The sequence below is a fragment of the Coenobita brevimanus genome, chromosome 23, assembly GCF_032717465.1.
Source record: "Coenobita brevimanus isolate Jiangsu-jjx chromosome 23, ASM3271746v2, whole genome shotgun sequence".
NCBI lineage: Eukaryota > Metazoa > Arthropoda > Malacostraca > Decapoda > Coenobitidae > Coenobita > Coenobita brevimanus.
Window position 1 is genome coordinate 36,018,499 of NC_136976.1, and position 22,937 is coordinate 36,041,435.

General features: G+C 41.5%; 1 protein-coding gene across 1 annotated transcript in view; it reads right to left on the reverse strand.

The window, feature by feature from the left end:
- FBXO11 (F-box protein 11) overlaps positions 1 to 22,937 on the reverse strand; it is a 325,851-nt gene that overhangs the window by 8,429 nt on the left and 294,485 nt on the right. The gene's annotated exons all lie outside the window — the stretch shown is intronic.

A 22,937-nucleotide genomic window follows, 5' to 3' on the forward strand; every position in this document is an offset into this window, starting at 1 on the left:
AGTCCTCCTATATGCTCTAGATTCAACATTCGTCTCTTCTGGAGTACCTTGTCGAAGGCTTTCTCCAAATCTAAATACTGTACACACAATCCACCCAACCCTCTCTCTCCTGAAGCATGTCAATTGCTTGAGTAAAAACTCAACAAGTTGGAAACACATGACCTTCCACTTCTGAATCCAAACTGACTATCAGCCAAAATGTTCATCTCTTCCAGATATTTTACCCATCTATTTTTCAGAATTCTCTCGCAAAATTTTGCAACCATGCTGGTTAGAGACACTGGTCTATAATTCAGGGGTTCTTCCCTGCTTCCTCCCTCATGAATTGGTACCACATTTGCCCTCTTCCATTCTTGAGGCACTTTCCCCTCTTCCAGAGAACACACAATTAAACTGTGAATCTTATCCACCAATTGTTCTCTGGATTCCTTCAGTACCCAATCACAGATTCCATCTGGTCCTGGGGCTTTCCTTACATCTTGAGTATCCAGTAATTTATACACTTCCCGTACTTCCACTATTATATCTTTTATCACTACATTTCTAGTCACTCCCTCTCCCTCCACAAACTCCTTGTCATTAGTGAAAACTGACTGGAAACATTTGTTCATTATTTCTGCTTGCATTGCCGCATCTTTATAGACCTCTCCTTCTACTTTCAGTTTGGTGATTCCTTCCTTTTGTTTCAATTTGCCATTGACAAACCTATAAAAAAGTTTGGGTTCATCCTTACAATTGTCTATTATACCTTTTTCAAAATTTCTTTCTTCCTCTCTGCGTATTCTTGTGTACTGTTTTTAGTTCTTTTATATTCTTCCTTTGTTTTGTTGTTACCTCTCTTTTTCCAATTGTTCCATGCCGTGTGTCTCATTTTTTTTGCTATCATACACCTATTAAACCACTCCTTTTCCTGTTTTCTTTCCCCCTTACTCTTGGCACAAATTTTTCCACTCCCAAATTACTGAGGCATAGAAAAATATCCCACTTCCTCTGTATCTCTCTGTTTCTCAGAATTTCTCCAATCCGCATTTTCAAAAAATTTTCTCAATCCTGTAAAGTTTGCTTTCCCAAAGTTGTATCTTCCCTGCCTATAAAGCTCATCTCTTGGCTCCACTTTCCCAGTTATAATCTGGAACTCAATGACCACGTGATCACTTTTTCCAATAGGATACAGATATTTCAAGGATTCTATTACATCGGGTTCCTTGTAAACAGTAAATCTAGTCTTGCTGGTGTGTCCTCACCTCGGAACCGTGTCTCTTCTATGACCCATTGCGTCATCACATTGTTCATTGTTATATTTTAATAATGTAGTGCCCCATGAATCTTCGGTGTCTCCTGAGTCCCATTCTTCCCAGTTCACCTCTTTAAAATTGAAGTCATCCATTAAAATTATAGTTACTTTTCTCAATCATTTTCTGTAAATAGCTAGCCATGCCTTACATTTCCTGGCATTCATCATCACTCCATGCTCTTGTCTTAGGGGGAACATACACTACTGCCATATCTCTCTTGCTATTCTCTCCAGTTTCTAATTTCATATTTATCACTTCGGCCCTGCATTCTCCCAATTCCTTGGTATCTACATTTATGTTGTTCTTCACTGCTATCATCGCTCCTCCTCCTGTTTTTTCTCTTCTGTCTCTTCTCCACAGTGTGTATTTACCATCTCCCATATGAACATCAATGTCTTCTCTTAATTTGGTCTCTACAAAGCACATAACATCAGGTTCATGTACTCTAAAAAAATCGTTGATTTCTAGCCTTGCTGATATTAAAACATCAGCATTAGTATATGCCACCTTCCAATTCTTTTTGATGTATTTTATACCCTCTTTTCTCCTTCTCTCCGCTGGTACCACTTTCTTAATTTCTGATCCATGACTCTCCAGTAAAACACTGTCTTCTCTTGCTCCGTTCTCTGTTCGATTTTTGCCTTTGCTTCCTGTACTAACTCCTTTATCTTAGCTCTTTCTTCCTCATTTGCATCTCTCCTTATCCAAACATTTTTGAACCCTTCCTTGTCTGATAATTTCCATGTTCTACTGACAATTTCATTAACTGTTGCTTGGGACTTAAACTTTACTTTCAATGGCCTTGCCCCTTCTTCCTCGTACTTTCCTAACCTAAACACCTCTTCAATCTCTTCTTGAACTTCGTTGTTTTCCTCCATGATTAGTGATATTATTTCTTTAACCTTCCTCAGTTCCTCTCTCTCTCTTTCTGATCTTATTGCCATACGTTTTTCTTTAACTCCTGAAATTATTACAAATTTTTTCTTATCTGCTACATCTCTAACTAAAGATTCTCTACTTCTCAGTACCCTAACCACTTCCCTCTCCACTTTTTTCTTGCTTTGTTGTTCTATAATCTCTTTCAAATTTACATTTCCTTCTTCCTGAATTTTCTTCCACCCCTTATGTTGCTCCTTGATTTCTTTAATGTGCTCGTCCTGTATTCTTGATTTGGATTCATACTAATCTAGTTTGTTTTTCATCCTGTTCCTTTCTTCTTCTAACCTCTTATTCTCCCTCTAAAGCTGATTTATTTCATTAGATGCTGATTCATTGCTAACTTTTAATTCGGTATCATCTCTTTCTTGTTCGTCACTGCGTGTACTAATTTTTTCCAGTTTATTCCTTAAGCTTTTGATCTTGTTTTCCTGCTCTATGGTCCGTTCCTGTAACTCCTTAATTACTGCCCATACCTTTTTTATCTCCTGGACATTCCTCTCCACTGTTTTCTATACACCAGCTATTCTTGTTTGGTTCAACTTAATACTTCCATTTCCCACATCTTCTTCACAGAAGCCCTCGAACTCTTTCTCGCCACTTGTAAACATTGCACTGTCCCTTTCCGCCATGATTCAACCATATGGAGACTTTCTATTTTCACTATGTCTTGTTCTTTTTGTGAGTGAAACCGGGTTCTTTTTTTTTTACTGCCGTCCGACGGGACCACCACTCACGCACTCATTAACATGATCAAAAATAGGCTGGTCTTCTTTTTGTTGCTGATTTTGCGATTATTTCTCCACGATTCAGGATGAGCTCTGTGTGTGTGTGTGTGTGTGTGTGTGTGTGTGTGTGTGTGTGTGTGTGTGTGTGTGTGTGTGTGTGTGTGTGTGTGTGTGTGTGTGTGTGTGTGTGTGTGTGTGTGTGTGTGTGTGTGTGTGTGTGTGTGTGTGTGTGTGTGTGTGTGTGTGTGTGTGTGTGTGTGTGTGTGTGTGTGTGTGTGTGTGTGTGTGTGTGTGTGTGTGTGTGTGTGTGTGTGTGTGTGTGTGTGTGTGTGTGTGTGTGTGTGTGTGTGTGTGTGTGTGTGTGTGTGTGTGTGTGTGTGTGTGTGTGTGTGTGTGTGTGTGTGTGTGTGTGTGTGTGTGTGTGTGTGTGTGTGTGTGTGTGTGTGTGTGTGTGTGTGTGTGTGTGTGTGTGTGTGTGTGTGTGTGTGTGTGTGTGTGTGTGTGTGTGTGTGTGTGTGTGTGTGTGTGTGTGTGTGTGTGTGTGTGTGTGTGTGTGTGTGTGTGTGTGTGTGTGTGTGTGTGTGTGTGTGTGTGTGTGTGTGTGTGTGTGTGTGTGTGTGTGTGTGTGTGTGTGTGTGTGTGTGTGTGTGTGTGTGTGTGTGTGTGTGTGTGTGTGTGTGTGTGTGTGTGTGTGTGTGTGTGTGTGTGTGTGTGTGTGTGTGTGTGTGTGTGTGTGTGTGTGTGTGTGTGTGTGTGTGTGTGTGTGTGTGTGTGTGTGTGTGTGTGTGTGTGTGTGTGTGTGTGTGTGTGTGTGTGTGTGTGTGTGTTACCTAACTGTTCTTACCTAATTGTATCTTTACAGGAATGAGTCAAGCTCGTACTGTCCCGTGTCTTAAACCATATTTATCATACATATCCTTAAATTTGTGAATTGTTTTGGCACATACTATTTTATTCGGTACTGCATTCCATTGATTAATTGGTCTGTTTGGGAAACTGAATTTCCTTACGTCTTTATCACCTCTCTTCTTATGCAGTTTTTTGCAGTGTCCTCTTGCTGATGCTTCTCCATATGCTAAGTAATCATTTATGTCTATTTTCTCCTTCCCTGATATGCACTTATATAGCATTACCATGTCACCTCTTTTCCTTCTCTCCTGTAGTGTTGGTAGATTCAGTTCATTTAGTCTTTCTTTGTAGCTTAGGTCCCTTAAGCTTGGTATCCATCTTGTAGCGGCCCTTTGAACTTTTTCAATCTTGTCTATGTGTTTTTTGAGATGAGGACTCCAGACTACTGATGCATATTCCAGGGTTGGTCTAATGAATGATGTTATTATCCTTCTTAGCATGTCTTCATATATGTATGTGAATGCTATTCTCATATTTGCAAGCAGTGTATACATCTTCCGTACCTTCTCGCTGATGTGGTCAGCCAGAGATAGTCTGTTATTGATAATCACACCTAGGTCCTTCTCTCTTTCTGATGTGTATAGGGTTTTATTTCCTAACTTATAATCCCAATCAGGTCTTTTTCCACTTCTACCAAACTTGATTACATGACACTTGTCCACATTGAATTTCATTTGCCATGTATTACTCCATTCATGAAGTTTATTTAATTCTTCTTGTAGCTCTTTACAAGTCTGTGTTAGTAATTCTCCTTTGTATTTTTGCATCATCTGCAAACATATTCAGATAGCTCTTATTTCCAGTGTTACTGTTTATATCATTTATATACACTAAAAACATGATTGGTGCCAGCACTGAACCCTGTGGTACTCCACTAGCTACTTCTTTCCATGATGAGTAGTTTCCTCTTAGTACTGTTCTCATTTCTCTTTTTATGAGAAAATCTTGCATCCAACAAAACAGTTTGCCTCGAATTCCTCCTTGATGGTATAGTTTCCATAAAAGTCTTTGGTGTGGTGCTGTGTCAAATGCTTTCTTGAAATCTAAATAGATACTGTCCACCCATCCTTCTCTTTCCTGTACTGTGTTTGTTACTCTGTCATAGTAGCTCAACAGATTAGTAACACATAATTTTCCTTTTCTGAAACCAAACTGTCTTTCTGTTATCATACTGTGTTCTTCTAGATGATTTACCCAAGCTTTTCTTATAAGCTTTTCTAATACCTTGCTTACAACACTGGTCAGTGATACTGGTCGGTAGTTGAGTGGATTTTGTCTATTTCCTTTCTTGAATATGGGGACAATATTTGCTTTCTTCCAAATGTGAGGTAGTTTACTTTGACTCAAGGATTTCTTGAAAAATAAAAATAATGGTTTACTTAACTCCTTTGCACATTCTCGTAGTACCCAACATGAAATTTCATCAGGAGAGAGAGAGAGAGAGAGAGAGAGGTGGGGGGGGGGAAGGACAGGGCAGTCATGATCTGTCATTTGCCACTGGCTAGAATTTATGACATATGCAAAACTTTTGTGATATTCTAAGGATACACATACTGTATATTCTTCCTTTTAAAATTACTCAAAAATAACATGAGCACATTGGTAAAGCATCACAGTGCCTTACAAAGAAAAGCTTCACTATACCATGCAGATGTGGTTTCCACAGCAGGTTAGTTAAAGCAATATGACAGGATAATTCATACATAACCATTCATGTCACTTCCAAATGTCTTTTTATATTAGCACTTTACCATCAGGACGTTAATAACAGTTTGCACTTGGTATTCTCAAGTACTGATTAGTGTGTGTTCATATCATGACACGAGAGTGGGTGACTCGATCATTCTTAGGTTTTGATCTAAGATGAATATCAAGCTACAGAATAAGTGGAGAGGATTACTGTACTGATATTAATTTTACTAAAGAGCTTGTAGATAAAAAACATCTACAATGCAAAGCCTAAAAGAAAGATACCAGTATCTATCTATCACCAGACGCCTTCATCTTGTAAAGGGTGGGCACAGACAAATCATTTTCATGTCGCCCTGTTTCCCACCATTTCGCTGCCCTCCCCTCAGCTCACACCCCTCTCCCTCATACACCTCTCCACTCCATCCCTCCATCTCATCCTCGGTCTCCCCCTCCCTCTACCCCCCTCCACCTCAATCACACACACACTCTCCATGTTAGTCTCTCGCTCTCCATCCTCTCCACATGGCCCAACCACCATTTTGCATTTCTCCTAACACTTTCTATCACATCCACCTCCACACCACACTGCTCCTTCAGTTCCTAATTTGTCAGTCTGTCTCTCCATTAACTCCACACACTCCTTGCAAATAACAAAATTCCACTGCTCTTACTCTTGACTTCTTCTTCCAACAAGGTCCAAGTTTCGCCTCCATAAATTAGAGTTGGTATCACAATACAGTAATCCCTCATTTATCTGGACATAACAGAGCCAAAGGCATGTCTGGATAGTGGCAACATCCAGATAATGAACACTATTCCCCTACCATACCCAAACTCTACCTATACCCTCCTCCAACCTATACCTAACTTATTTGCACAGTACCTATGCTTAATTTGGCAGTGTTTTCCAGTCATTCAGGCATATTTAGACATCAAAACACACACAGCAATATCCAAAATAATGCTAAACACCAAGAAAACCATGGAAAAAAAAAAAAAAAAAAAAAAAAAAAAAAAAAAAAAAAAAGACAACCAAAAAGCACCCTACCTATACACTGCTGTATGTACAGTACCCCTCATAATTTTGGCACTGTTTTCAGGTCAATCTGCCACATTTAGACATCAAAACACACACAGGAATATCCAAAGTTATGTGGAAAAAAAAAAAAAAAAAAAAAAAAAAACTGACTTTTACACGACTGTATGTACAGTACCCCTCCTAATTTTGGCACTGTTTTAGGTAGAAGCAGCACAGGAAGGAAAGCATCTGGGAGAGTCTGGGAGAATTATAAGTAAATTAAAATGTCTAGTGAGGACAATCAAACCTTGAGTGATAGAGGAGCAAGAAAGCCTGTAGAAGATGTGGATATGGAAGAAGAGTAAATGAAGACGACCTATGCAAGAACTGTGAGGATGAGGTGAAGGGCAAGAAGGAGGTATGCAGCCACTGTGCAAGATGGGTGGAAGATGACGGAATATTATGTGACAGTTGTGGAAATTGGATACACCGAATGTGTGAAGGTATAGAGAAGAGTGTTTTTGACAGCATGAAAGGTATGACAGTGTGTTTCTGTAGAATTTGTAGCCCAAAGGTGAAAAAAAGTATGGAAGAACTGCAAAATTTGAGGAGAGAAAATGCAAAGATGAGGGAAGATGAAGAATGCAAAAATCTACAAGAGAATAATAATAATAATAATAATAACAATCATCTGGCCTTTTGTTTCTCAAAAGCGCCAGTTCTTCCTTTGGGAATTCACTATGTAGCGCTCGACACCCATATATTATTTTTTTACAATTGCAAGAATTGTGACATTTCTTGTATATAATACAAGCTACATCAAATATACATGAAAGTGGCAATAATTAAATCCTATAATCATCCGTCATAGTACCTCTCTCCAGGTCATAGCATTTTGAAAAAAGAAAGGGTTTCAGCTGTCTCTTAAAGGATTCAACAGTAGAGAGTTGTCTTATGGACAATGGCAATCTGTTATATAATCTAGGGGCTCTATACGCAAAAGAACGATCAGAGAAAGATGACTGGTGGATGGCTCCTGGCTCATCAAGACGCAAGGACTCATCTTCACTGCGTAACATCACACCCGGGCGTGCCGAGGGGAGTTTTAACAATTCAGCAAGATACTTTGGTTCACCAAACTTAAGAATCTTAAATGTAATAAGACACAGTTTAAATTCAATTCTAGCCTTTACTGGTAACCAATGCAACTCAATCAGAAATGGGGTAGATGAGGTTCTCGGGGGGAGACCAAAGATAAGCCGTGCTGCCCTGTTCAACACAGACTGAACTTTTGTTAGTACAGTATATTATTTGGAAGACCAACCCACAGTGAATTACTGTACAATAATCAACATGAGACAAGACAACTGCATGGACCAATGTTAAGAGGCACCGTCTATTCAGGAATTTTCTCACAGAGTACAGATTTCTGATATGCAAGTTACACCCTCTCACAACCTGATTAATATGTTCTTTGTAATTTAACTTAGAATTAAAATAAACACCCAGATTTCGAACAGAACTGACTGGGTGAAGCTGTGGCACGCAAATGTTCAAAGCCAGGGCATTGTCAGTGTCATCACCACTTCTGTTTCCTCTGATGATGATGATCTCAGTTTTACCATCATTCAGCTTAAGTTTCCTCTTAGCCATCCAGATCTTAATATCAGACATTAGAGATGCAAACTTTGTCTTAGTACAGTTGATATTTGACATCTTAACATAGAGCTGGGTGTCATCAGGATAAAAATGATAGGACACATCATGAGCATCAAGTAGAGACGATAAACTACTTGTGTAGATAGTAAATAGAATTGGACCCAAAACTGATCCTTGAGGGGCTCCAAATAGAAGGGGAGCAGAATCAGAGCTAGCGTAATCAACAACCACTCTCTGAGATCTGTCTGACAGATATGACTTAAGGAGCAAGGGGGCACTATCACGAACGCCATAAAAATACAGATCGTCTAACAATAGTTTATGATCTACTGTATCAAAAGCTGCAGACAGATCCAACAGAACTAGGAGAAAGGACACTACAAGTGTCTGCCACCAAGTCACTCTGAATCCTTGTTAGTGCAGTTTCAGTTGAATGGTATTTTCTGTATGCTGACTGAACAACAGGAACAACTCTGTTGTGTTCCAGTAGAGGTACGAGTTGATTGAGTATGGCCCGCTCAATAATCTTGGATAAAAAAGACAGAGAGACGGGACGATAATTTGTCATGCTCTCGACATCAAGGCCAGGTTTCTTAATTAGAGGCCTAAGCAGAGCACGTTTTTCAGACTGCACAAAATTACTTTCTAAGGAGCATCTGTTTATTATGTTGCAGATAAAGCCTGCAGCGTGCTCATACACATCAGGTAGTTGTGACATGTTACAGTGATCGAGTGAGTAAAATGTTTTATTAAGTTCTCTGATATAACATTTGACTATGTCTACATCCAGCAGATGAAATGTTGAAAGTAAATGATCCCCGGTGCACCGTGGCTGGAAGTCAACTGAGTACGCTTCACTAGGAGAACTGCTGTCTAAATCACTTCTAATGAGAGATATCTTACTTGTAAAAAATGAAGCAAAATCAGAAGCCAATTGGGTATCAGATGCAGAAGTGGGTTTAACAATTACAGTCCTCCGGCCAACCAAATTGTTCACAACTGCAGACAGTTTTTTATGATCACCACCACATGAATCAACTTTATTTTGATAATACCTAGCCTTTTGGGCTTTTACAGTGTGAACGACTGCTCTTCTCACAAAAACATAAAGCAAACGAGTTACTTCGGTCCGCTGCAAGCGCCACTCACATTCTGCCCTTCTAAGTTGTCTACGCAAAGAATTAATGGATGGATCATACCACGGAGAATCATCACGTACAGTGATTGTTTTTACTACCTCAGGACAATAATGGTCAAAAACTGACCTAAGCTCGTTGTTGTAAATAGCAACCAACTCATCAGAAAAAAGACTGGAAGAATCAATGGAGTTTAAACGTTGATCAATTTCAAGACACATGAATGGATGAGAAGTAGGGGCGTGGAAGAGGTTGAGAGGCGGAAGAGAGAGTTGTATGTAGAAAGAATGAGAGAGGTGAAAAGATTGGTAAGAGAGAGTAGGAAAAGAGTGGACGAGGAATTTGGAAGGAATCTGAGTGTAAAGTGGAGGGACTGTAAGAAGATGTTCTGGAAAGAGGTGAAGAGAGTAAGACAGGGTGGAAGTGAGGTTAGCAGGGGAGTGAAAGATAAAAATGGTAGATTACTAGTGGAGAAGGGAGAAAAAGTGAGCAGATGGAGAGAACACTTTAAGGAATTGTTGAACATAGAGGATGGAAGTAATGCGAGTATAAGTGGCTGGGGAATGACTGGGAGGAGGAGGGAGGTGAGAAGACAGGAAGAAATCAGTAGGATAGAAGCTGTGGAAGCAATGAAGAAAGTCAAATTGAGGAAAGCCCCAGGAATTGATGGAGTGTGTGGTGAAATGCTGAAGTATGGGGGAGAGACAGAAGTAGAATGGATGTGGAAAATGAGCAGATTGGCCTGGGAGGAAGGCAGAGTCCCGGAGGATTGGAAGTCAGGTATAATTATTCCCTTGTACAAAGGAAAAGAGGAAAAAGAAGTGTGTGGTAATCATTGGGGCATCTGTCTTCTTCGTATAATAGGAAAAGTGTATCGTAGGATACTTATTGACAGAGTTAGAGAAAGAACAGAGAAATTAGTTGGAGAAAAACAGGGAGGCTTTAGGAAGGGAAGAGGTTGTGTAGATCAGATATTCATTCTTAGATCTTTAGTGGAAAAGTTTCTAGAGAAGGGAAAGAAGTTGTATGCGGCTTTCATGGATCTGGAGAAAGCATATGACAGGGTGGATAGACAAGGATTGTGGAAAATAATAAGAATATATAGAGTAGATGGGAAGTTGTTGAATGCTGTGAAGAGTATGTATGATGGTGCTAAGGCTGCAGTGCGTGTGGATGGTGAACTGAGTGAATTTTTCTCTTTGGAGGTTGGGTTGAAACAGGGATGTGTCATGTCTCCATGGTTGTTCAATCTGTACATGGATGGGGTAATAAAAGAGGTACAAGGTAGGGTAGTGGATGTTGGAGTGGCCCTGGTGAGAGAGGAGAGTGTTTGGAAACTCCCTGTACTGTTGTTTGCAGATGATACTGTGTTGTTGAGTGAAGACGAAGGAGAGCTGCAAGGCTTGGTGGATGAGTTTGGGAGTGTGTGTAAGAAACGGAATCTAAAGGTGAATGTAGGGAAGAGTAAAGTGATGGTCTTTGAGGGAGGTGAAGTCAGTGAATGTACAGAGAGGTTGGATGGTGAGGAATTGGAAAATATGAGTACGTTTAAGTACTTGGGTAGTGTGATGAGTAAGGATGGAGGTTTGGAGGGTGAAATACTTGAAAGGGTACAGCAGGGAAGAAAGGTTGCTGGTTCTTTGAAAGCAGTGATAAGAAGTAGGGAAGTGAGTATGGAAGTAAAAAAGTTACTACATGACAGTATTGTGATACCAACTCTAATGTATGGAAGTGAAGCTTGGACATTGTTGGAAGGACACAAGTCAAGAGTTAGAGCAGTGGAAATGAGTTATTTAAGAGGAGCCTGTGGAGTCACACGGAGAGACAGGCTGACAAATGAGGATATAAAGAAGCATTGTGGTGTGGATGTGGATGTGATAGGAAGCGTTAGGAGGAATACACTGAGGTGGTTTGGCCATGTGGAGAGGATGGAGGGTGAAAGACTGACGAAGAGAGTGTATGTGAGTGAGGTGGAGGGGGGAAGAGGGAGGGGGAGGCCGAGGATGAGATGGAGGGATGGGGTGGAGAGGTATATGAGAGAGGGGAGTGTGAGTTGGGAGTGTGGCAGTGAAATGGCGGGGGACAGGGTGACGTGGAGGCGATTTGTTTGTGGCCACCTCAAAAGGGATTGAGGCGTCTGGCAATAGACAGATAGATAGAGAAAAAATAAAAGTACAACTATTCATTAGGAAAGAGATGTACACTCATGAGTAATGGGAAAAATACATGGAAGTACATAAAAATGCTGAAAGGAGAAAAGGAAAAAGAAAATGCAGTTTTATGGATGGTGTGTACAAGGAAAATGGAGATAAAATATGTAAGGAAAATATAAAAGGGGAAGTTATGAACTTTTGGGGTAAAATTTTTGGAAAACATGTTATTGACATAAATGAAGTTTGGAGTACAGACAGTATAGAAAGGTATGGGAGGGATAGAGAAAATATGAAGGTGAGACCAGAGGGCAATCAAGGATAGCATACAAAGGAGGAAGAGTTAGAGGAGAGTGATACAAATTATACTGATGTATGTCCTAATGAAAGAAGAGAACATTTAGATATGGCCCTAAAAATGAAGAATAAAATTACAAACATGGAAGATGAAGTAATAAATGTAGAAACAGTACAGAAATGTCTAAAAAAGATGAAAGCTAAGAAAGCCGCAGGACCAGACGAAATAAAGCCAAAGTTCTTTAAAGTATTCCTAGAGAATGACATATTGCTGCAATTGTTGGTGAAATTGTTAAAGGAAGTAATACAGACAGGAAATATACCAGAAGGCTGGAAGGACTCTAACACAGTAATGATACCTAAGACAAGAAAACCTCAAGTTAAAGAATTTAGACCTATAGCACTAACAAATATAGGGTATAAACTAATAATGGCTGTAATAAGAATGAGTATTGAAGAGCAAATTGAGAGAAATGAGTGGGGAAAAGATACTCAGGCAGGTTTTATAAAAGGAGGAAGGGTAGAAAATAATATTTTCATCTTAAGATACTGTATAGAGAAAACATTCGAAATGAGGAAACCATTAGTCGTGATATCGATTGATTATGTTAAAGTGTTTGATGGCATCAAAAGAGGTAAGATGATAGAGGTACTGAAAAATTACTGGATAAGTCCACAAACAATAGAAGTAATAGCAAAATTGTATGAGTGGGATAACAAAACTGCAAGACTTGGGGAAGGGGAAGAACTAAAATTACCAGTAACTAGCAGAATGAGACAGGGGTGTACGGGGTCCACTACATTGTTTAACTTAGTAACCTATAGAATAATGCAGAAACTAGAAGAATTAGATATAGGCTATAAGGATGATGTATTCAAAACCACATCCCTTTTTTTCACCTTGATGCTATGTTGCTGGCACAGAGTGTGGAAGATGCAGAGAGAGTTATAGAGGCAGTAATAAATTTAAGTAGAGAGTATGGGTTAGAAATAAACAGGCAGAGGAGTAAAATAATAGTAAAGTTTTGTTTCGTTTTTAAAGGCTCCAACATGCTTGCATGTGTCGGCGTTGGTCACCTAATGGCGGCTCTCCATGCTGCACGATCCATTGCAGCCTCCCTGTTCAGTCCCTTAACCCTGAAGTCACACTTAATGACCTCGTCCCATGTCTTTCTCGGTCTACCCCTCATAACCCCACCCCCAATATTAACACTTCTCACCTTCCTCACCCAATTATCATTCCCCATCCTCTCCACACGTCCAAACAATCTCAATCTACCTCTCCTCATCACAACACCAACACATTCCAGTCCCATCCTATCTCTCAACTCTTCCACTGTAAACCCAGCTCCCCCAGACCTTGGACACAGGGACGCACTACACATCCACCTAATCATTGTCATTTCTGTAAGTCTGAGCTGGCAAATATCCTCCTCCCTCACTGCCCAGGTCTCACTACCATACAGCATTACACTCCTAACACATGCTGCATACAAAGACCCCTTAGCACGTAGGGAGAGTCCTCTCAATATCAGGAGAGGCAAGAGCTCCCTGAACTTCTTCCAACCACTTCTCACCCTAGCCACAGAGCTAGCTCCAGCCCCACCTCCAGCACACAACATGTCTCCCAAATAACAAAACTCTTCCACACACTCAAGAGATTCACCAGCAAGTTCAATCCTTTCACGTCTGACAATCTCCACCTGCTCTCCCCGACATGCCGTACACATAAAATCAGCATTAACTCGCAGTCTACCTCTGATACCACTACATCTCTTATGCACCCATTTATCACAAACACCGCACAAGATGGAATTACTTCCCATGCCCTTGTGGGAAACTGCACATGGCCACTCTCCTTCGTCTTTGACAGTGCCGCCACCAACCCTAGATATCATCACTTTTGTTTTATCTGCATTTACCCTTAAGCCCTTGTGCCCCATACCATCTCTTCACTTCCTGAACCTTTCCTCCGCCACCCTTTCGTTCTCTGCAATCAACACCAAATCATCAGGATACAAAAATTCCCACAGGAGTCTGTTTCTAAAGTCACGTGAAAGGGCTTCAAGTACCATGATAAACAACATGGGACTCAAAACTTACCCCTGATGCACATCAACATTCACGGAAAACTCATCACTCAAATCTCCATTCACTCTTACCTGGGTGTGAGCACCCACATACATATCCATTACCACCCTAAACAGCCACTCCTCCAAGCCAAGCTTTCTCACTGCCCACTTCACCACCTCCCTAGGGACTCTGTCAAAGGCTTTTTCCAAATCAACAAAAACAAAATAAAGATCCTTTCTCCTATCAATATATTTTTCCTGAAGCTGTTGAAGGCATCAGTTGTCCCCCTACCTGGCATAAACCCAAGCTGCATCTCATCAATATTCACTCTTTCTCTAATCATACCTTCTAAAACTCTCTCCATTACCTTCATTATCTGATCTAAAAGCTTTATACCTCTATAATTTCCTCTTACCAAGGCATCACCCTTCCCCCTATACACACCCACAACTACACTCTTCAGCCAACACACTCATAAATAATCCTATCTATCAGGTCAGTGACTAACCTCACCCCTATATCGCCTGAGGCCTTCAACATTTTGGCAGTCAACCAAGACACACCTGCTGCCTTCCCCATTTTCATCCTGCCTATTGCCTCACTCACAGTAGCAGCAATCAAAGGCCAAGGGCCAGACACTGGATCTGCTGGCTCCAAACCTTCCCTGTCCCAGTCAAACTCCTCATTCTTTTAATAAAAAAGAAAAGCCGAGGGAAATTGCGGGAATAATGGTCACTGGTAAAATAAAGGATTTGGGAATTACAATGATAGTAAACACTGTTTCAAGGTACTGAAAGAACAAATGATAGAGAAGGCAATACGATCAGCATATGTGACATACTAAGTACTGTAGTGGCAAGGAGTTGTTCAAGACTGCTAATAGCATAAATATACTGGAAAAGTGTAGCTCTCCAAGCGATTCAGTATGGTGCTAACGTCACAGATTTTACAAAGCAAGAGATAGAGCGACTGCAAAGGACAGACAATAGTGTTAGTAGGCAAATAGTCGGAGCACCGAGGTTTACACAGGTGGCAGCTCTTAGAGGGGTGATAGGCATGACAAGCATGAAGGCAAGAATAATGGAAGGACAACTGAAGTATCTGCAGTATATTTTGAGAGAGGAAGGGAATGAATTACTTGAAAGAATAGTAGAAGAGATGAGAGAGAAAAAGATGAACAGGTGGATAGGAAGTTTAACAGAGAATAGGAGAATGATTGGGATAAAAGGTGGGAAAGTGACAAATGAGGAAATAAGGAAAAAAGTGAGAGAGTGGGATACAAATGAGTGGATAAAAGAAGTGGAAGAAAAATCAAGTTTGAAGTTGTATAAAGCATGGCAAAAAGAACTGGGAGGACAGGAGCAAGTGTATGACAACAGGGAGGCTTCCATGATCCTGTTTATGTGTTCACTCAACCCTCGGCTATCACTCCCAATTGGTCCCGCTATGGCTGCGCTATAGCCGAAACCGTGATAGCCGAATTGAAGAACTTATGGTAATAATTCTAATTGGTGCCATGACCTCAATATTTACCCCTAAAATACCCTTTCTGTACCACATATTAATATATAATAGTCTAAAAATGAGCATGTTTTATAATGTGATCACGATTCTTATAAATACCCCACACAGTTGATTCACTGATGTTATATTTCTTCCCCACACTTCGCATGGTCTCACCATTCTCTATAAGTTTCACATTTCCAGTTTATCTGCATAACTTAGGTTCTTCCTCTTCTTTATTTCCTTGCCAGGTGCCGCAGCATTATGTTGGGTGAAGGTAGGGGAACGGGGAGGGGGTACGTTGGCCATGGTCATGTCATAAAATAAGTTTTTGTTCTAGCTATCACTGTTCACGGTCTGAAGGCGTGCACTTGAATGGTTTGGCAGGCAGGAGATTCAGTCGGGCGGTCAATCAGCGCTCGGTTGATGCTGATGTCACATGACCAATCACGGAGTGACGCTTTTGTTGGCTGGGTAGAGCACTGGAGCCTGGCCTTTTTGAAATTTTCAAACATTTGCGGTGCGCGATAGCAGGCATTTAGTGCATGATAAAGGTATTTGGGTAGTTTTTTATATAGGTGTGATAGCGAGATATGCTATAGCAGAACCCGTGATAGCCGAGGGTTGAGTGTAGAAGTAATAATTTGAACTTGGGGAAGAAGAAGAGATTTTGTAATCAATCAACGGAGTGCCTGATGTGTGGAGATGGCATGGAAGACTTGAACCACTTTGTATTACTCTGCCCAGAATACAGCGAAGAACGAAGAAGCAGCACAGTACTTCAGTGACCATACCAAAAGGATGAAGACTCAGTAGTAGGAAATCTGCTCTTCAACAGAAGTACATTAGAAGAAAGTAAATCAGTATTATATAAATTTTGGCAGATAAGAACCAAGAAACTGAAAGAACCAGACAAGTTTAAATAAGACCCAGACTGTGAGAAGATACATCAGGGGGTGCTGTTGGAAAAGCATTACTCCCAACATTCAAATGAACTGAACTGAACTGAACCGAACATAGTTAAACAGCAAAACACACATGATTATCCATATTAATGCTAAGCATCATGAAAACAATGCATAAACAACAACAACAACAACAACAACAACAACAACAAAAACTCGACGGATTGAAAATCTGTTGTCTGTGACGAGTGATTGCTTTCGATGCTCCCCCCCCCCCAAAAAAAAAAAATAAATAAATAAATAAATAAAAGTCATATATGCCACCGTAAATAAGTTATATTGGTATAAATCGTACACCATCATCTTCACTGGTATTATATTATAAGATGGGCTAATAAACACACATAAAACTGACAAGTAAGAGTACGAAATTCAAGCAAGAATAAAGTGTTTAGGAGTAAAACTTACCTTCATGTAACTTCCCACCATCCTAATTCAAATCTTGCCAGCATCTTCCAAGAGTTAAGCATATATGTAGATGCAGAAAATCATGAGCTTTCTTGTGGTCACCACGGAATTTCCATATGACCAATAGTAGTCGAATAAATCACAAAAAAAATTTGAAAACTCATGAGTCAATGCTATCACCACGAAAGAGGGTAAGGACTGAGGGAGTGAGAGGGGGAGCCAGGAAGGTATGGAGGAGGGAAGGGAGGGGGGGGGAGAGGGGAGGCTGTGAGCAGGATTCTCCCCCTTCTCTCAACAGGCAGACAGGCGCTTTTGCCATACATTTACTCAAGGCTTGCGGTCTGTTAGATGCCGAATGGCCATGCAGAAGCACAATGCATCTTGACCGGGGGAATTTCGACCTTCAATAAAGAGACAGACAGCCGCTGTCGCCGAACATGTACTTGTGGCTTGTGGTCTGTGTTCGATGGAGGTGGCGGTTGGGAAAGACTTAAGCCCCTGGCTGCACGATATTAGACATTTGGTGGGGAATGAGCACGGACATTTTGACACTGCTTGCGGGTTACAGTTGTATCACTCGGGTGCTGGAGGTTCGTTGGGAGTGTTAGGACGAGTGCACGATTTTGAACAGTCAGTACAGGGTCAGACAGACATTTTAGCTCTTGCTGTGGTTTACAGACTACTTCCCGCTCATGACTCAAGCCCAGCGGCCACAATACGGAATGTTTGGACATGTCAGCTGGCCGGCCGAAGTTCTAGGGCATTTTTACGTCTGGATAATAGCAAGACAATTCGGATAATGATTTAACAAAGCCAAGGCCCATCATCTGGATACTGAACACGTTCGGATAATTGAAGGATCACTGTACTATTGTGAAGCAACTTTTTTCCTTCCATGCTCACTTCCCTATTCCTTATCACTGCTTTCAAAAAATCAGCAGCCTTTCTTCCCTGTTGTACCCTTTCATGCACTTCATCCTCTAAACTTCCATCAGTAGGCAAGATGGGTCATCAGAAAGTGTGGAAAGAGTAGGTGGCCAGGGTCAGTGGGGATGGTGGGTCACCAGAGTGGTTGAGAAATCTGCATGGCTGGGGTGCTCTTGGTAGGTGGTTGGGTTGGTGGGTTGGCTAGCTGGATGGGTTCAGGGTGGGTAAGTGAGTGGGTGAATGTGTTTGGTGGCATTGTTTGGGCGACTTTCATGGGTGGGTAGAGTGGATGGCCGGGATCAGTGGGTTGGGTGGGTCGCCCAGGTGGCAGGACAGGATGAGTGGCTGGGGTGAGGTCAGTGGGTTGTGTTGGATGTGCTATGTGGGTAGGTGGGTGGATATATAGCTCCCCAGATGATAATGCAGGAGAGGGACTTATATGGTTATTAATTATATAACTTGTCTCTGTTGCTTGTATTTCAGTATACTGTTTAGAAGATGTCTGACAGATATTTGGAACCAAACTATTTGTTATGGGCACTCTATAGAAATCTGCTAATACTTCAATATAATTACTTCTCATGGAACTGAATGTGGATCTATGCAGGTACTAACACACCTAATAGTAATATAAATGAAAGTAACATTACATATGGCAAGATGTGTGAGCGAAGCTTCAGATCTTTGATCCTCCCACCTAACAAATCAGGGGTGTGGTGGGGGCATGAAGGGAGAGTTGGGAGTTGGGGTGAACATGTGCAATTAATGTACCCTTTAGTGACTGACTGTTGATCTTCTCTCTGTCCTTCTATTTACATTCATGACCATCCACTTACTTGATGTAGTGCTGCTCTCGGGTGTCTGCCCTTTCCTCTCCTCCATCCTTCTTTTCATCCATCCTCTTCTGTCTTTCCTTCATTCTTTCCCCTTTCTTCTGCCTGCGGGTGACTTTACACTCCCTCTTGTGTCATTCTTTCCTTTTCCTTCTGCCTGTGGGTGACTCTACACTGAGTGACAAGCCAAATGGTTTCCTATACACCAGGAAACCATTTACTATCCTGGGTGGTAACCATATACCCAAATTTTGATGCCTGGTGGTTTACTGGGTAATAACGGTGCTCCAATCAGATTGAACCAGTGAAGGTTTATATCCAAGGGGTGGTTGGGGTTTATTGCTCATGTAATGCCACTCAAGGATGAGTGAGGCTGGTCACTCTCATCTTAAATGCCAGGACCAACTTGTCTAGCCCCGGGCTCCTACACTCCTCATGGGGCAACGTAGGATTAGTTGATGGATGGATGGGTGGACTGTACATACACATGGGATTTGGCAGGCCCTTGTTGTAGACAGTGCCTCACTAGGGTTGAGCCAGGATCTTTCCCACAGAGAAGTTCAGGGAAAATTAGGAGGTTTGGCTCCCTGATGAACACCATAGCTGCTCCATCCAAATCCAAGGTGCACTGTGCCACCAGATGTAGGCTCCTCATCAGCATCAATTTACATGGTTACGCACGAGCAAAAATGTCTATCTGTCTACTGCCAGATGGCTTAATCCCGTAAGGGGTGGCTACAAACAAATCGCCTCCTTGTTACCCTGTCCCCCACCATTTTACTGGCCTGCTCCCAGTGCACACACCCCTCTCTCATATACCTCCCCACTCCATCCCTCCATTTCATTCTTGGTCTCCCCCTCTCCACCTCACTAACATACATTCTCCTCATCAGTCTCTCACTCTCCATTCTCTCCACATGCCCAAACCACCTCAGTCCGTTTCTCTTAAAGCTTTCCATCACATCCACATCCTCACCACAATGCTCCATCACTTCCTCATTTGTCAGTCTGTCTCTCCGTGTGACTCCACACGCTCCTCTCAAGTAACTCATTTCCACTGCTCTCACTCTCGACTTCTGTCCCTCCAACAAGGTCCAAGCTTCACTTCCATACATTAAAGTTGGTATCACAATACTGTCATGTACAGTAATAATTTTTTAACTTCAATTCTCACTTCCCTGTTTCTTATCACTGCTTTCAAGGAACCAGCAATCTTTCTTCCTTGTTGTACCCTTTCAAGCACTTCACCCTTTAAACGTCTATCCTTATTCATTACATTACCCAAGTACTTAAATGCACTCATATTCTCCATTTCCTCCTCATCCAACCTCACTGTACATTCACTGACTTCACTTCTCTCGAAGACCTGACTCTGACCTACATTCACCTTTAGATTCCGTTTCGTACACACTCTCCCAAACTCATGCGTCTGGCCATGCTGCTCCCCTTCATCTTCACTTAACAACACAGTATCATCTGCAAACAACAGTACAGGGAGTTTCCAAACAATGACCTCTCTCATTATGGCTGATCCAACATCCACTGCCCTACATTGTACTGTATCTCTTTTATAACACCATCCATATACAGACTTAACAACTGTGGAGTCATGACACATCCCTGTTTCAATCCAATCTTCCAATAAAAAAATTCACTCAGTTCACTATCTACATGCACTGCAGGCTTAGCACCCTCATACATATTCTTCATGGTAAGTCAACAACTTCCTATTTACAGTCACTACTCGTTATACTATGGGGTTACGTCAGGTCATACCTTAACATATAACGAACTTTATCATTAATCAGGAGACTGAAATACATTATAAAAGGGGGTTACGTCAACTCAACTTCCCAAAGTCACCTACCCAAGACTGAAACAAAAATGACAACCCACCTTAAATACTTCCTGTGTCGGTCCAAGTTGTCTCCAAGACCAAAACAAACACTATCACACCAATACAGGCAGCGTTACTCATGTACAGTAAACCGTTGCAACAATACAACAATCACACTTGCGTAACATTGGCCCGGTGCTACACGATGTACTGTATAGGCCTACTGTGGTACGATGCTTGGCTGAGAGGTGACAATAGCAGAGTGGCACACGTGAACGAGTGGAAAAGACAGGGCTTTGAAGGGGTGGCGAGACCGCAACTGACCCAAAACAATGCTCTGCAAGCCAGGGCCGCCATCTTGCCTGAGACAAGCGACGGTCGCCTTGCATGTGCCTAGCGCTTCGTATGAAATTTTCCAATGGCAATATCGTTATAGCATGAAATTCATCATAAATTGGATTTTGGGGTGTAACTTTTTTGTTATCATTGTAGCGAATTATCGTATACCGGTTCAATGTATAAAGTGTAGTGACTGTACCCCATATATTCATAATACCTTCCACAAATCTTGTCATATGCTTTCTTCAAATCCATAAAAGCCACATATAACTTCTTTCCCTTCTCTAGAAACTTTTCCATTAAAGATCTAAGAATGACTATCTAATCCACACAACCTCTTCCCGTCCTAAAACATCCCTGTTCTTCTCCAACTAATTCCTCTGTTATTTCCATAACTCTGTCAATAACTATCCTACCATATACTTTTCCTATTACACTAAGAAGACAAATGCCCCTATGATTACCACACATTTCTTTTTCCCCTCTTCCTTTGTACTGGGGAATAATTATACCTAACTTCCAATCCTCCGGGACTCTCCCTTCCTCCCAGGCCAATCTGCACATCTTCTACATCCATTCTGCTCCTATCTCTCTCCCCTATGCTTCAGTATTTCACCACACACTCCATCAATTCTTGGGGCTTTCTCCATTTTGACTTTCTTCATTGCTTCCACAACGTCCATCCTACTGATTTCTTCCTCTACTCTCACATCCCTCCGTCTCCCAGCCATTCCCCAGCCACTTATATTCGCATCACTTTCATTCTCTATGTTCAACAAGTCCTTAAAACGTTCTCTCCATCTACTCACTTTTTCTCCCTTCTCCACCAGTAATCTACCATTTTTATTTTTCACTCCCCAGCTAACTTCTTTGATCTATCTATTCCATTCTACATACCTAGGCTGCTTCCCCCAAGGATAGAGAGGTAGCCGAGACAGAACGACACACTCCCCATTTACTCATCCATTCAAACACATTCATTCGCATCTTAATCCCAAAGGGGAGAACTCTCTTTACCTCTTTCCAAAACATTTTCTTACATTCACTCGACTTTACACTCAAATTCCTCATCCACTCTCATTTTACTCTCTCTTACTACTCTTTTCACCTTTCTCTTTGTCTCTTAACTTCTTCCACATCCCTGTTTCTCATCCACTCACTGTATGATTTCTTCTTTTTTGCCACAGCCTGTCTCATCTTTTCATTCCACCATGTTGTTCCTTGCATCCTCTTTCATCTTCTCTTCATCCCACACACCACTTCACATGCTGCACAGATTTCTTCTGTGAATATCTTGAACACAACTTCTACGTCATCCCCCATCTGCTCCAATCCATATTTACCCAATCACTCCTCCACTTCTCTCTCACATTCTGCCTTTTTTCCATCCACTTGTAACCTTTCCACCCTCTTTCTATGAACTACTTCCTCCTGTCCTTCCCATCTTCTATTCCTACATTTCATCTGAACCTTGCATCTCACCACCACCAAGTGGTGGTCAGAAAGTCCACTCCCCCAACCTCTACATGCTCTTGCATCCATTACACACCTTCTCATCCTATCATCCACACACGCATAATCAATCATTGCCTTCCACTCATTCAGTTCACCACCCACCCTTCTCATCACTCGCCACGTATACCTGTGGATCATTTTGTGCCTGAAAAGGGTATTGGCTATTACCACCTCCCTCCGGCCACAAATGTCCACTAGAGCACAGCCATTCTCATCTACTTTTGCAGGCACACCTCATTCACCAACTACTCCATCCACCTTCACATTCCCAACGTTTCCATTCATTCTTCCAATCAAAAACATTCTCTTATTCCTTTCAAACTTTTCCATGGATGTTTCTACATTTGTCCATAACTCTTCTTTCACTCTGCTTGCATGAGCTTGCATTGGCACATACACACAAACAATTGCCCACATTTGTGGTCCAACTTTCAATCTTACCCACACAATCCTTGAGCCAACTGATCCATACTCTCTTATATTCTTCTTCCATCTCTTGCACACAACACACACCCATTCTTTTGCCCTCTCATTCTCATTTGGTAATGAAAAGTTAAATATGGTAATGAAAACTGAGGAGTTTGGCAAAGTGGCCACCCGACCATACAAAGGCAATACACTCACTCAGGTTGGTGAGCACATGATTGCGCTTGACAGGGGTAATAGTAGGGATCTTGGGTGGAGCCACAGCGGCGCTGTATATTCCATGAGACCAAA